Source organism: Meriones unguiculatus, chromosome X, assembly GCF_030254825.1.
Source record: "Meriones unguiculatus strain TT.TT164.6M chromosome X, Bangor_MerUng_6.1, whole genome shotgun sequence".
Taxonomy (NCBI): domain Eukaryota; kingdom Metazoa; phylum Chordata; class Mammalia; order Rodentia; family Muridae; genus Meriones; species Meriones unguiculatus.
Window position 1 is genome coordinate 42,752,395 of NC_083369.1, and position 16,949 is coordinate 42,769,343.

Sequence of the window (16,949 nt, forward strand, 5' to 3'; positions counted from 1 at the left end):
TCGCTCAATTTGGAATACAGGAAAACTGAAAAGTGTTATCTCGCACTGTCCGGCACAGAAACAAGTTTCCATCGAAAGAACAGAAACGCAAAGCCCAACTTTGTAAACTAATTCACATACGTGTCGCCCGTTCAATTTTTATAACAGGAAAACTGAAAAGTGATATATCTCACTGAACTGCACAGGAACAAGTTTCCAACGAAAGAACAGAAAAGCAAAGCACTACTTGGTAAACTGAATCACGTGTGTGTCGCTCGCTCAATTAGGAATACAGGAAAACTGAAAAGTGTTATCTCGCACTGGACAGCACAGAAACAAGTTTCCATCGAAAGAACAGAAACGCAAAGCACAACTTTGTAAACTAATTCACATACGTGTCGCCCGTTCAATTATTATAACAGGAAAACTGAAAAGTGATATATCGCACTGAACTGCACAGAACAAGTTTCCAATGAAAGAACAGAAAAGCAAAGCACTACTTTGTAAACTGAATCACGTGTGTATCGCTCGCTCAATTAGGAATACAGGAAAACTGAAAAGTGTTATCTCGCACTGTACCGCACAGAAACAAGTTTCCATCGAAAGAACAGAAACGCAAAGCACAACTTTGTATACTAATTCACATACGTGTCGCCCGTTCAATTATTATAACAGGAAAACTGAAAAGTGATATATCGCACTGACCTGCACAGGAACAAGTTTCCAACGAAGAAACAGAAAAGCAAAGCACTACTTTGTAAACTGAATCACGTCTGTTTCACTCGCTCAATTAGGAATACAGGAAAACTGAAATGTGTTATCTCGCACTGTACGACACAGAAACAAGTTTCCATCGAAAGAACAGAAACGCAAAGCACAATTTTGTAAACTAATTCACATACGTGTCGCCCATTCAATTATTATAACAGGAAAACTGAAAAGTGATATATCGCACTGAACTGCACAGGAACAAGTTTCCAACGAAAGAACAGAAAAGCAAAGCACTACTTTGTAAACTGAATCACGTGTGTGTCGCTCGCTCAATTTGGAATACAGGAAAACTGAAAAGTGTTATCTCGCACTGTAACGCACAGAAACAAGTTTCCATCGAAAGAACAGAAACGCAAAGAACAACTTTGTAAACTAATTCACATAGGTGTCGCCCGTTCAATTATTATAACAGGAAAACTGAAAAGTGTAATCTCGCACTGTATGGCACAGAAATAAGTTTCCATCGAAATAACAGAAACGCAAAGCCCAACTTTGTAAACTAATTCACATATGTGTCGCCCGTTCAATTATTATAACAGGAAAACTGAAAAGTGATATATCGCACTGAACTGCACAGGAACAAGTTCCCAACGAAAGAACAGAAAAGTAAAGCACTACTTTGTAAACTGAATCACGTGTGTGTCCCTCGCTCAATTTTGAATACAGGAAAACTGAAAAGTGTTATCTCGCACTGTACGGCACAGAAACAAGTTTCCATCGAAAGAACAGAAACGCAAAGCACAACTTTGTAAACAAATTCACATACGTGTCGCCCGTTCAATTATTATAACAGGAAAACTGAAAAGTGATATATCTCACTGAACTGCACAGGAATAAGTTTCCAACGAAAGAACAGAAAAGCAAAGCACTACTTTATAAACTGAATCACGTGTGTGTCGCTCGCTCAATTAGGAATACAGGAAAACTGAAAAGTGTTATCTCGCACTGGACGGCACAGAAACAAGTTTCCATCGAAAGAACAAAAACGCAAAGCACAACTTTGTAAACTAATTCACATACGTGTCGCCCGTTCAATTATTATAACAGGAAAACTGAAAAGTGATATATCGCACTGAAATGCAAAGGAACAAGTTTCCAACGAAAGAACAGAAAAGCAAAGCACTACTTTGTAAAATGAATCACGTGTGTGTCGCTCGCTCAATTTGGAATTCAGGAAAACTGAAAAGTGTTATCTCGCACTGTAACGCATAGAAACAAGTTTCTATCGAAAGAACAGAAACGCAAAGCACAACTTTGTAAACTAATTCACATATGTGTCGCCCGTTCAATTATTATAACAGGAAAACTGAAAAGTGTAATCTCGCACTGAAATGCACAGGAACAAGTTTCCAATGAAAGAAGAGAAAAGCAAAGCACTACTTTGTAAACTGAATCACGTGTGTGTCGCTCGCTCAATTTGGAATACAGGAAAACTGAAAAGTGTTATCTCGCACTGTCCGGCACAGAAACAAGTTTCCATCGAAAGAACAGAAACGCAAAGCACAACTTTGTAAACTAATTCACATACATGTCGCCCGTTCAATTATTATAACAGGAAAACTGAAAAGTGTAATCTCGCACTGTATGGCACAGAAATAAGTTTCCATCGAAATAACAGAAACGCAAAGCCCAACTTTGTAAACTAATTCACATACGTGTCGCCCGTTCAATTATTATAACAGGAAAACTGAAAAGTGATATATCTCACTGAACTGCACAGGAACAAGTTTCCAACGAAAGAACAGAAAAGCAAAGCACTACTTGGTAAACTGAATCACGTGTGTGTTGCTCGCTCAATTAGGAATACAGGAAAACTGAAAAGTGTTATCTCGCACTGTACGGCACAGAAACAAGTTTCCATCGAAAGAACATAAACGCAAAGCACAACTTTGTAAGCTAATTCACATACATGTCGCCCATTCAATTATTATAACAGGAAAACTGAAAAGTGTAATCTCGCACTGTATGGCACAGAAATAAGTTTCCATCGAAATAACAGAAACGCAAAGCCCAACTTTGTAAACTAATTCACATACGTGTCGCCCGTTCAATTATTATAACAGGAAAACTGAAAAGTGATATATCTCACTGAACTGCACAGGAACAAGTTTCCAACGAAAGAACAGAAAAGCAAAGCACTACTTGGTAAACTGAATCACGTGTGTGTCGCTCGCTCAATTAGGAATACAGGAAAACTGAAAAGTGTTATCTCGCACTGGACGGCACAGAAACAAGTTTCCATCGAAAGAACAGAAACGCAAAGCACAACTTTGTAAACTAATTCACATACGTGTCACCCGTTCAATTATTATAACAGGAAAACTGAAAAGTGTAATCTCGCACTGAAATGCACAGGAACAGGTATCCAACGAAAGAACAGAAAAGCAAAGCACTACTTTGTAAACTGAATCACGTGTGTGTCGCTCGCTCAATTTGGAATACAGGAAAACTGAAAAGTGTTATCTCGCACTGTAACGCACAGAAACAAGTTTCCATCGAAAGAACAGAAACGCAAAGAACAACTTTGTAAACTAATTCACATAGGTGTCGCCCGTTCAATTATTATAACAGGAAAACTGAAAAGTGTAGTCTCGCACTGTATGGCACAGAAATAAGTTTCCATCGAAATAACAGAAACGCAAAGCCCAACTTTGTAAACTAATTCACATATGTGTCGCCCGTTCAATTATTATAACAGGAAAACTGAAAAGTGATATATCGCACTGAACTGCACAGGAACAAGTTTCCAACGAAAGAACAGAAAAGCAAAGCACTACTTTGTAAACTAATTCACATATGTGTCGCCCGTTCAATTATTATAACAGGAAAACTGAAAAGTGTAATCTCGCACTGAAATGCACAGGAACAAGTTTCCAATGAAAGAACAGAAAAGCAAAGCACTACTTTGTAAACTGAATCACGTGTGTGTCGCTCGCTCAATTTGGAATACAGGAAAACTGAAAAGTGTTATCTCGCACTGTCCGGCACAGAAACAAGTTTCCATCGAAAGAACAGAAACGCAAAGCCCAACTTTGTAAACTAATTCACATACGTGTCGCCCGTTCAATTATTATAACAGGAAAACTGAAAAGTGATATATCTCACTGAACTGCACAGGAACAGGTATCCAACGAAAGAACAGAAAAGCAAAGCACTACTTTGTAAACTGAATCACGTGTGTGTCGCTCGCTCAATTTGGAATACAGGAAAACTGAAAAGTGTTATCTCGCACTGTAACGCACAGAAACAAGTTTCCATCGAAAGAACAGAAACGCAAAGAACAACTTTGTAAACTAATTCACATAGGTGTCGCCCGTTCAATTATTATAACAGGAAAACTGAAAAGTGTAATCTCGCACTGTATGGCACAGAAATAAGTTTCCATCGAAATAACAGAAACGCAAAGCCCAACTTTGTAAACTAATTCACATATGTGTCGCCCGTTCAATTATTATAACAGGAAAACTGAAAAGTGATATATCGCACTGAACTGCACAGGAACAAGTTTCCAACGAAAGAACAGAAAAGTAAAGCACTACTTTGTAAACTGAATCACGTGTGTGTCCCTCGCTCAATTTTGAATACAGGAAAACTGAAAAGTGTTATCTCGCACTGTACGGCACAGAAACAAGTTTCCATCGAAAGAACAGAAACGCAAAGCACAACTTTGTAAACAAATTCACATACGTGTCGCCCGTTCAATTATTATAACAGGAAAACTGAAAAGTGATATATCTCACTGAACTGCACAGGAACAAGTTTCCAACGAAAGAACAGAAAAGCAAAGCACTACTTTATAAACTGAATCACGTGTGTGTCGCTCGCTCAATTAGGAATACAGGAAAACTGAAAAGTGTTATCTCGCACTGGACGGCACAGAAACAAGTTTCCATCGAAAGAACAAAAACGCAAAGCACAACTTTGTAAACTAATTCACATACGTGTCGCCCGTTCAATTATTATAACAGGAAAACTGAAAAGTGATATATCGCACTGAAATGCAAAGGAACAAGTTTCCAACGAAAGAACAGAAAAGAAAAGCACTACTTTGTTAACTGAATCACGTCTGTGTCGCTCGCTCAATTTGGAATTCAGGAAAACTGAAAAGTGTTATCTCGCACTGTAACGCATAGAAACAAGTTTCTATCGAAAGAACAGAAACGCAAAGCACAATTTGTAAACTAATTCACATATGTGTCGCCCGTTCAATTATTATAACAGGAAAACTGAAAAGTGTAATCTCGCACTGAAATGCACAGGAACAAGTTTCCAATGAAAGAACAGAAAAGCAAAGCACTACTTTGTAAACTGAATCACGTGTGTGTCGCTCGCTCAATTTGGAATACAGGAAAACTGAAAAGTGTTATCTCGCACTGTCCGGCACAGAAACAAGTTTCCATCGAAAGAACAGAAACGCAAAGCCCAACTTTGTAAACTAATTCACATACGTGTCGCCCGTTCAATTATTATAACAGGAAAACTGAAAAGTGATATATCTCACTGAACTGCACAGGAACAAGTTTCCAACGAAAGAACAGAAAAGCAAAGCACTACTTGGTAAACTGAATCACGTGTGTGTCGCTCGCTCAATTAGGAATACAGGAAAACTGAAAAGTGTTATCTCGCACTGGACAGCACAGAAACAAGTTTCCATCGAAAGAACAGAAACGCAAAGCACAATTTTGTAAACTAATTCACATACGTGTCGCCCATTCAATTATTATAACAGGAAAACTGAAAAGTGATATATCGCACTGAACTGCACAGGAACAAGTTTCCAACGAAAGAACAGAAAAGCAAAGCACTACTTTGTAAACTGAATCACGTGTGTGTCGCTCGCTCAATTTGGAATACAGGAAAACTGAAAAGTGTTATCTCGCACTGTAACGCACAGAAACAAGTTTCCATCGAAAGAACAGAAACGCAAAGAACAACTTTGTAAACTAATTCACATAGGTGTCGCCCGTTCAATTATTATAACAGGAAAACTGAAAAGTGTAATCTCGCACTGTATGGCACAGAAATAAGTTTCCATCGAAATAACAGAAACGCAAAGCCCAACTTTGTAAACTAATTCACATATGTGTCGCCTGTTCAATTATTATAACAGGAAAACTGAAAAGTGATATATCGCACTGAACTGCACAGGAACAAGTTCCCAACGAAAGAACAGAAAAGTAAAGCACTACTTTGTAAACTGAATCACGTGTGTGTCCCTCGCTCAATTTTGAATACAGGAAAACTGAAAAGTGTTATCTCGCACTGTACGGCACAGAAACAAGTTTCCATCGAAAGAACAGAAACGCAAAGCACAACTTTGTAAACAAATTCACATACGTGTCGCCCGTTCAATTATTATAACAGGAAAACTGAAAAGTGATATATCTCACTGAACTGCACAGGAATAAGTTTCCAACGAAAGAACAGAAAAGCAAAGCACTACTTTATAAACTGAATCACGTGTGTGTCGCTCGCTCAATTAGGAATACAGGAAAACTGAAAAGTGTTATCTCGCACTGGACGGCACAGAAACAAGTTTCCATCGAAAGAACAAAAACGCAAAGCACAACTTTGTAAACTAATTCACATACGTGTCGCCCGTTCAATTATTATAACAGGAAAACTGAAAAGTGATATATCGCACTGAAATGCAAAGGAACAAGTTTCCAACGAAAGAACAGAAAAGCAAAGCACTACTTTGTAAAATGAATCACGTGTGTGTCGCTCGCTCAATTTGGAATTCAGGAAAACTGAAAAGTGTTATCTCGCACTGTAACGCATAGAAACAAGTTTCTATCGAAAGAACAGAAACGCAAAGCACAACTTTGTAAACTAATTCACATATGTGTAGCCCGTTCAATTATTATAACAGGAAAACTGAAAAGTGTAATCTCGCACTGAAATGCACAGGAACAAGTTTCCAATGAAAGAACAGAAAAGCAAAGCACTACTTTGTAAACTGAATCACGTGTGTGTCGCTCGCTCAATTTGGAATACAGGAAAACTGAAAAGTGTTATCTCGCACTGTCCGGCACAGAAACAAGTTTCCATCGAAAGAACAGAAACGCAAAGCACAACTTTGTAAACTAATTCACATACATGTCGCCCGTTCAATTATTATAACAGGAAAACTGAAAAGTGTAATCTCGCACTGTATGGCACAGAAATAAGTTTCCATCGAAATAACAGAAACGCAAAGCCCAACTTTGTAAACTAATTCACATACGTGTCGCCCGTTCAATTATTATAACAGGAAAACTGAAAAGTGATATATCTCACTGAACTGCACAGGAACAAGTTTCCAACGAAAGAACAGAAAAGCAAAGCACTACTTGGTAAACTGAATCACGTGTGTGTTGCTCGCTCAATTAGGAATACAGGAAAACTGAAAAGTGTTATCTCGCACTGTACGGCACAGAAACAAGTTTCCATCGAAAGAACATAAACGCAAAGCACAACTTTGTAAGCTAATTCACATACATGTCGCCCATTCAATTATTATAACAGGAAAACTGAAAAGTGTAATCTCGCACTGTATGGCACAGAAATAAGTTTCCATCGAAATAACAGAAACGCAAAGCCCAACTTTGTAAACTAATTCACATACGTGTCGCCCGTTCAATTATTATAACAGGAAAACTGAAAAGTGATATATCTCACTGAACTGCACAGGAACAAGTTTCCAACGAAAGAACAGAAAAGCAAAGCACTACTTGGTAAACTGAATCACGTGTGTGTCGCTCGCTCAATTAGGAATACAGGAAAACTGAAAAGTGTTATCTCGCACTGGACGGCACAGAAACAAGTTTCCATCGAAAGAACAGAAACGCAAAGCACAACTTTGTAAACTAATTCACATACGTGTCGCCCGTTCAATTATTATAACAGGAAAACTGAAAAGTGATATATCGCACTGAACTGCACAGAACAAGTTTCCAATGAAAGAACAGAAAAGCAAAGCACTACTTTGTAAACTGAATCACGTGTGTATCGCTCGCTCAATTAGGAATACAGGAAAACTGAAAAGTGTTATCTCGCACTGTACCACACAGAAACAAGTTTCCATCGAAAGAACAGAAACGCAAAGCACAACTTTGTAAACTAATTCACATACGTGTCACCCGTTCAATTATTATAACAGGAAAACTGAAAAGTGTAATCTCGCACTGAAATGCACAGGAACAGGTATCCAACGAAAGAACAGAAAAGCAAAGCACTACTTTGTAAACTGAATCACGTGTGTGTCGCTCGCTCAATTTGGAATACAGGAAAACTGAAAAGTGTTATCTCGCACTGTAACGCACAGAAACAAGTTTCCATCGAAAGAACAGAAACGCAAAGAACAACTTTGTAAACTAATTCACATAGGTGTCGCCCGTTCAATTATTATAACAGGAAAACTGAAAAGTGTAATCTCGCACTGTATGGCACAGAAATAAGTTTCCATCGAAATAACAGAAACGCAAAGCCCAACTTTGTAAACTAATTCACATATGTGTCGCCCGTTCAATTATTATAACAGGAAAACTGAAAAGTGATATATCGCACTGAACTGCACAGGAACAAGTTTCCAACGAAAGAACAGAAAAGCAAAGCACTACTTTGTAAACTGAATCACGTGTGTGTCGCTCGCTCAATTTGGAATACAGGAAAACTGAAAAGTGTTATCTCGCACTGTAACGCACAGAAACAAGTTTCCATCGAAAGAACAGAAACGCAAAGAACAACTTTGTAAACTAATTCACATAGGTGTCGCCCGTTCAATTATTATAACAGGAAAACTGAAAAGTGTAGTCTCGCAGTGTATGGCACAGAAATAAGTTTCCATCGAAATAACAGAAACGCAAAGCCCAACTTTGTAAACTAATTCACATATGTGTCGCCCGTTCAATTATTATAACAGGAAAACTGAAAAGTGATATATCGCACTGAACTGCACAGGAACAAGTTTCCAACGAAAGAACAGAAAAGCAAAGCACTACTTTGTAAACTAATTCACATATGTGTCGCCCGTTCAATTATTATAACAGGAAAACTGAAAAGTGTAATCTCGCACTGAAATGCACAGGAACAAGTTTCCAATGAAAGAACAGAAAAGCAAAGCACTACTTTGTAAACTGAATCACGTGTGTGTCGCTCGCTCAATTTGGAATACAGGAAAACTGAAAAGTGTTATCTCGCACTGTCCGGCACAGAAACAAGTTTCCATCGAAAGAACAGAAACGCAAAGCCCAACTTTGTAAACTAATTCACATACGTGTCGCCCGTTCAATTATTATAACAGGAAAACTGAAAAGTGATATATCTCACTGAACTGCACAGGAACAAGTTTCCAACGAAAGAACAGAAAAGCAAAGCACTACTTGGTAAACTGAATCACGTGTGTGTCGCTCGCTCAATTAGGAATACAGGAAAACTGAAAAGTGTTATCTCGCACTGGACAGCACAGAAACAAGTTTCCATCGAAAGAACAGAAACGCAAAGCACAACTTTGTAAACTAATTCACATACGTGTCGCCCGTTCAATTATTATAACAGGAAAACTGAAAAGTGATATATCGCACTGAACTGCACAGAACAAGTTTCCAATGAAAGAACAGAAAAGCAAAGCACTACTTTGTAAACTGAATCACGTGTGTATCGCTCGCTCAATTAGGAATACAGGAAAACTGAAAAGTGTTATCTCGCACTGTACCGCACAGAAACAAGTTTCCATCGAAAGAACAGAAAAGCAAAGCACAACTTTGTATACTAATTCACATACGTGTCGCCCGTTCAATTATTATAACAGGAAAACTGAAAAGTGATATATCGCACTGACCTGCACAGGAACAAGTTTCCAACGAAAGAACAGAAAAGCAAAGCACTACTTTGTAAACTGAATCACGTGTTTATCGCTCGCTCAATTAGGAATACAGGAAAACTGAAAAGTGTTATCTCGCACTGTACTGCACAGAAACAAGTTTCCATCGAAAGAACAGAAAAGCAAAGCACAACTTTGTATACTAATTCACATACGTGTCGCCCGTTCAATTATTATAACAGGAAAACTGAAAAGTGATATATCGCACTGACCTGCACAGGAACAAGTTTCCAACGAAGAAACAGAAAAGCAAAGCACTACTTTGTAAACTGAATCACGTCTGTTTCACTCGCTCAATTAGGAATACAGGAAAACTGAAATGTGTTATCTCGCACTGTACGACACAGAAACAAGTTTCCATCGAAAGAACAGAAACGCAAAGCACAACTTTGTATACTAATTCACATACGTGTCGCCCATTCAATTATTATAACAGGAAAACTGAAAAGTGATATATCGCACTGAACTGCACAGGAACAAGTTTCCAACGAAAGAACAGAAAAGCAAAGCACTACTTTGTAAACTGAATCACGTGTGTGTCGCTCGCTCAATTTGGAATACAGGAAAACTGAAAAGTGTTATCTCGCACTGTAACGCACAGAAACAAGTTTCCATCGAAAGAACAGAAACGCAAAGAACAACTTTGTAAACTAATTCACATAGGTGTCGCCCGTTCAATTATTATAACAGGAAAACTGAAAAGTGTAATCTCGCACTGTATGGCACAGAAATAAGTTTCCATCGAAATAACAGAAACGCAAAGCCCAACTTTGTAAACTAATTCACATATGTGTCGCCCGTTCAATTATTATAACAGGAAAACTGAAAAGTGATATATCGCACTGAACTGCACAGGAACAAGTTTCCAACGAAAGAACAGAAAAGCAAAGCACTACTTTGTAAACTGAATCACGTGTGTGTCGCTCGCTCAATTTGGAATACAGGAAAACTGAAAAGTGTTATCTCGCACTGTAACGCACAGAAACAAATTTCCATCGAAAGAACAGAAACGCAAAGAACAACTTTGTAAACTAATTCACATAGGTGTCGCCCGTTCAATTATTATAACAGGAAAACTGAAAAGTGTAATCTCGCACTGTATGGCACAGAAATAAGTTTCCATCGAAATAACAGAAACGCAAAGCCCAACTTTGTAAACTAATTCACATATGTGTCGCCTGTTCAATTATTATAACAGGAAAACTGAAAAGTGATATATCGCACTGAACTGCACAGGAACAAGTTTCCAACGAAAGAACAGAAAAGTAAAGCACTACTTTGTAAACTGAATCACGTGTGTGTCCCTCGCTCAATTTTGAATACAGGAAAACTGAAAAGTGTTATCTCGCACTGTACGGCACAGAAACAAGTTTCCATCGAAAGAACAGAAACGCAAAGCACAACTTTGTAAACAAATTCACATACGTGTCGCCCGTTCAATTATTATAACAGGAAAACTGAAAAGTGATATATCTCACTGAACTGCACAGGAATAAGTTTCCAACGAAAGAACAGAAAAGCAAAGCACTACTTTATAAACTGAATCACGTGTGTGTCGCTCGCTCAATTAGGAATACAGGAAAACTGAAAAGTGTTATCTCGCACTGGACGGCACAGAAACAAGTTTCCATCGAAAGAACAAAAACGCAAAGCACAACTTTGTAAACTAATTCACATACGTGTCGCCCGTTCAATTATTATAACAGGAAAACTGAAAAGTGATATATCGCACTGAAATGCAAAGGAACAAGTTTCCAACGAAAGAACAGAAAAGCAAAGCACTACTTTGTAAAATGAATCACGTGTGTGTCGCTCGCTCAATTTGGAATTCAGGAAAACTGAAAAGTGTTATCTCGCACTGTAACGCATAGAAACAAGTTTCCATCGAAAGAACAAAAACGCAAAGCACAACTTTGTAAACTAATTCACATACGTGTCGCCCGTTCAATTATTATAACAGGAAAACTGAAAAGTGTAATCTCGCACTGAAATGCACAGGAACAAGTTTCCAATGAAAGAACAGAAAAGCAAAGCACTACTTTGTAAACTGAATCACGTGTGTGTCGCTCGCTCAATTTGGAATACAGGAAAACTGAAAAGTGTTATCTCGCACTGTCCGGCACAGAAACAAGTTTCCATCGAAAGAACAGAAACGCAAAGCACAACTTTGTGAACTAATTCACATACATGTCGCCCGTTCAATTATTATAACAGGAAAACTGAAAAGTGTAATCTCGCACTGTATGGCACAGAAATAAGTTTCCATCGAAATAACAGAAACGCAAAGCCCAACTTTGTAAACTAATTCACATACGTGTCGCCCGTTCAATTATTATAACAGAAAAACTGAAAAGTGATATATCTCACTGAACAGCACAGGAACAAGTTTCCAACGAAAGAACAGAAAAGCAAAGCACTACTTGGTAAACTGAATCACGTGTGTGTTGCTCGCTCAATTAGGAATACAGGAAAACTGAAAAGTGTTATCTCGCACTGGACGGCAAAGAAACAAGTTTCCATCGAAAGAACAGAAACGCAAAGCACAACTTTGTAAACTAATTCACATACGTGTCGCCCGTTCAATTATTATAACAGGAAAACTGAAAAGTGATATATCGCACTCAATTGCACAGAACAAGTTTCCAATGAAAGAACAGAAAAGCAAAGCACTACTTTGTAAACTGAATCACGTGTGTATCGCTCGCTCAATTAGGAATACAGGAAAACTGAAAAGTGTTATCTCGCACTGTACCGCACAGAAACAAGTTTCCATCGAAAGAACAGAAACGCAAAGCACAACTTTGTATACTAATTCACATACGTGTCGCCCGTTCAATTATTATAACAGGAAAACTGAAAAGTGATATATCGCACTGACCTGCACAGGAACAAGTTTCCAACGAAGAAACAGAAAAGCAAAGCACTACTTTGTAAACTGAATCACGTCTGTTTCACTCGCTCAATTAGGAATACAGGAAAACTGAAATGTGTTATCTCGCACTGTACGACACAGAAACAAGTTTCCATCGAAAGAACAGAAACGCAAAGCACAATTTTGTAAACTAATTCACATACGTGTCGCCCATTCAATTATTATAACAGGAAAACTGAAAAGTGATATATCGCACTGAACTGCACAGGAACAAGTTTCCAACGAAAGAACAGAAAAGCAAAGCACTACTTTGTAAACTGAATCACGTGTGTGTCGCTCGCTCAATTTGGAATACAGGAAAACTGAAAAGTGTTATCTCGCACTGTAACGCACAGAAACAAGTTTCCATCGAAAGAACAGAAACGCAAAGAACAACTTTGTAAACTAATTCACATAGGTGTCGCCCGTTCAATTATTATAACAGGAAAACTGAAAAGTGTAATCTCGCACTGTATGGCACAGAAATAAGTTTCCATCGAAATAACAGAAACGCAAAGCCCAACTTTGTAAACTAATTCACATATGTGTCGCCCGTTCAATTATTATAACAGGAAAACTGAAAAGTGATATATCGCACTGAACTGCACAGGAACAAGTTTCCAACGAAAGAACAGAAAAGTAAAGCACTACTTTGTAAACTGAATCACGTGTGTGTCCCTCGCTCAATTTTGAATACAGGAAAACTGAAAAGTGTTATCTCGCACTGTACGGCACAGAAACAAGTTTCCATCGAAAGAACAGAAACGCAAAGCACAACTTTGTAAACAAATTCACATACGTGTCGCCCGTTCAATTATTATAACAGGAAAACTGAAAAGTGATATATCTCACTGAACTGCACAGGAACAAGTTTCCAACGAAAGAACAGAAAAGCAAAGCACTACTTTATAAACTGAATCACGTGTGTGTCGCTCGCTCAATTAGGAATACAGGAAAACTGAAAAGTGTTATCTCGCACTGGACGGCACAGAAACAAGTTTCCATCGAAAGAACAAAAACGCAAAGCACAACTTTGTAAACTAATTCACATACGTGTCGCCCGTTCAATTATTATAACAGGAAAACTGAAAAGTGATATATCGCACTGAAATGCAAAGGAACAAGTTTCCAACGAAAGAACAGAAAAGCAAAGCACTACTTTGTGAACTGAATCACGTCTGTGTCGCTCGCTCAATTTGGAATTCAGGAAAACTGAAAAGTGTTATCTCGCACTGTAACGCATAGAAACAAGTTTCTATCGAAAGAACAGAAACGCAAAGCACAACTTTGTAAACTAATTCACATATGTGTCGCCCGTTCAATTATTATAACAGGAAAACTGAAAAGTGTAATCTCGCACTGAAATGCACAGGAACAAGTTTCCAATGAAAGAACAGAAAAGCAAAGCACTACTTTGTAAACTGAATCACGTGTGTGTCGCTCGCTCAATTTGGAATACAGGAAAACTGAAAAGTGTTATCTCGCACTGTCCGGCACAGAAACAAGTTTCCATCGAAAGAACAGAAACGCAAAGCCCAACGTTGTAAACTAATTCACATACGTGTCGCCCGTTCAATTATTATAACAGGAAAACTGAAAAGTGATATATCTCACTGAACTGCACAGGAACAAGTTTCCAACGAAAGAACAGAAAAGCAAAGCACTACTTGGTAAACTGAATCACGTGTGTGTCGCTCGCTCAATTAGGAATACAGGAAAACTGAAAAGTGTTATCTCGCACTGGACAGCACAGAAACAAGTTTCCATCGAAAGAACAGAAACGCAAAGCACAACTTTGTAAACTAATTCACATACGTGTCGCCCGTTCAATTATTATAACAGGAAAACTGAAAAGTGATATATCGCACTGAACTGCACAGAACAAGTTTCCAATGAAAGAACAGAAAAGCAAAGCACTACTTTGTAAACTGAATCACGTGTGTATCGCTCGCTCAATTAGGAATACAGGAAAACTGAAAAGTGTTATCTCGCACTGTACCGCACAGAAACAAGTTTCCATCGAAAGAACAGAAAAGCAAAGCACAACTTTGTATACTAATTCACATACGTGTCGCCCGTTCAATTATTATAACAGGAAAACTGAAAAGTGATATATCGCACTGACCTGCACAGGAACAAGTTTCCAACGAAGAAACAGAAAAGCAAAGCACTACTTTGTAAACTGAATCACGTCTGTTTCACTCGCTCAATTAGGAATACAGGAAAACTGAAATGTGTTATCTCGCACTGTACGACACAGAAACAAGTTTCCATCGAAAGAACAGAAACGCAAAGCACAATTTTGTAAACTAATTCACATACGTGTCGCCCATTCAATTATTATAACAGGAAAACTGAAAAGTGATATATCGCACTGAACTGCACAGGAACAAGTTTCCAACGAAAGAACAGAAAAGCAAAGCACTACTTTGTAAACTGAATCACGTGTGTGTCGCTCGCTCAATTTGGAATACAGGAAAACTGAAAAGTGTTATCTCGCACTGTAACGCACAGAAACAAGTTTCCATCGAAAGAACAGAAACGCAAAGAACAACTTTGTAAACTAATTCACATAGGTGTCGCCCGTTCAATTATTATAACAGGAAAACTGAAAAGTGTAATCTCGCACTGTATGGCACAGAAATAAGTTTCCATCGAAATAACAGAAACGCAAAGCCCAACTTTGTAAACTAATTCACATATGTGTCGCCTGTTCAATTATTATAACAGGAAAACTGAAAAGTGATATATCGCACTGAACTGCACAGGAACAAGTTCCCAACGAAAGAACAGAAAAGTAAAGCACTACTTTGTAAACTGAATCACGTGTGTGTCCCTCGCTCAATTTTGAATACAGGAAAACTGAAAAGTGTTATCTCGCACTGTACGGCACAGAAACAAGTTTCCATCGAAAGAACAGAAACGCAAAGCACAACTTTGTAAACAAATTCACATACGTGTCGCCCGTTCAATTATTATAACAGGAAAACTGAAAAGTGATATATCTCACTGAACTGCACAGGAATAAGTTTCCAACGAAAGAACAGAAAAGCAAAGCACTACTTTATAAACTGAATCACGTGTGTGTCGCTCGCTCAATTAGGAATACAGGAAAACTGAAAAGTGTTATCTCGCACTGGACGGCACAGAAACAAGTTTCCATCGAAAGAACAAAAACGCAAAGCACAACTTTGTAAACTAATTCACATACGTGTCGCCCGTTCAATTATTATAACAGGAAAACTGAAAAGTGATATATCGCACTGAAATGCAAAGGAACAAGTTTCCAACGAAAGAACAGAAAAGCAAAGCACTACTTTGTAAAATGAATCACGTGTGTGTCGCTCGCTCAATTTGGAATTCAGGAAAACTGAAAAGTGTTATCTCGCACTGTAACGCATAGAAACAAGTTTCTATCGAAAGAACAGAAACGCAAAGCACAACTTTGTAAACTAATTCACATATGTGTCGCCCGTTCAATTATTATAACAGGAAAACTGAAAAGTGTAATCTCGCACTGAAATGCACAGGAACAAGTTTCCAATGAAAGAACAGAAAAGCAAAGCACTACTTTGTAAACTGAATCACGTGTGTGTCGCTCGCTCAATTTGGAATACAGGAAAACTGAAAAGTGTTATCTCGCACTGTCCGGCACAGAAACAAGTTTCCATCGAAAGAACAGAAACGCAAAGCACAACTTTGTGAACTAATTCACATACATGTCGCCCGTTCAATTATTATAACAGGAAAACTGAAAAGTGTAATCTCGCACTGTATGGCACAGAAATAAGTTTCCATCGAAATAACAGAAACGCAAAGCCCAACTTTGTAAACTAATTCACATACGTGTCGCCCGTTCAATTATTATAAGAGGAAAACTGAAAAGTGATATATCTCACTGAACTGCACAGGAACAAGTTTCCAACGAAAGAACAGAAAAGCAAAGCACTACTTGGTAAACTGAATCACGTGTGTGTCGCTCGCTCAATTAGGAATACAGGAAAACTGAAAAGTGTTATCTCGCACTGGACAGCACAGAAACAAGTTTCCATCGAAAGAACAGAAACGCAAAGCACAACTTTGTAAACTAATTCACATACGTGTCGCCCGTTCAATTATTATAACAGGAAAACTGAAAAGTGATATATCGCACTGACCTGCACAGGAACAAGTTTCCAACGAAGAAACAGAAAAGCAAAGCACTACTTTGTAAACTGAATCACGTCTGTTTCACTCGCTCAATTAGGAATACAGGAAAACTGAAATGTGTTATCTCGCACTGTACGACACAGAAACAAGTTTCCATCGAAAGAACAGAAACGCAAAGCACAATTTTGTAAACTAATTCACATACGTGTCGCCCATTCAATTATTATAACAGGAAAACTGAAAAGTGATATATCGCACTGAACTGCACAGGAACAA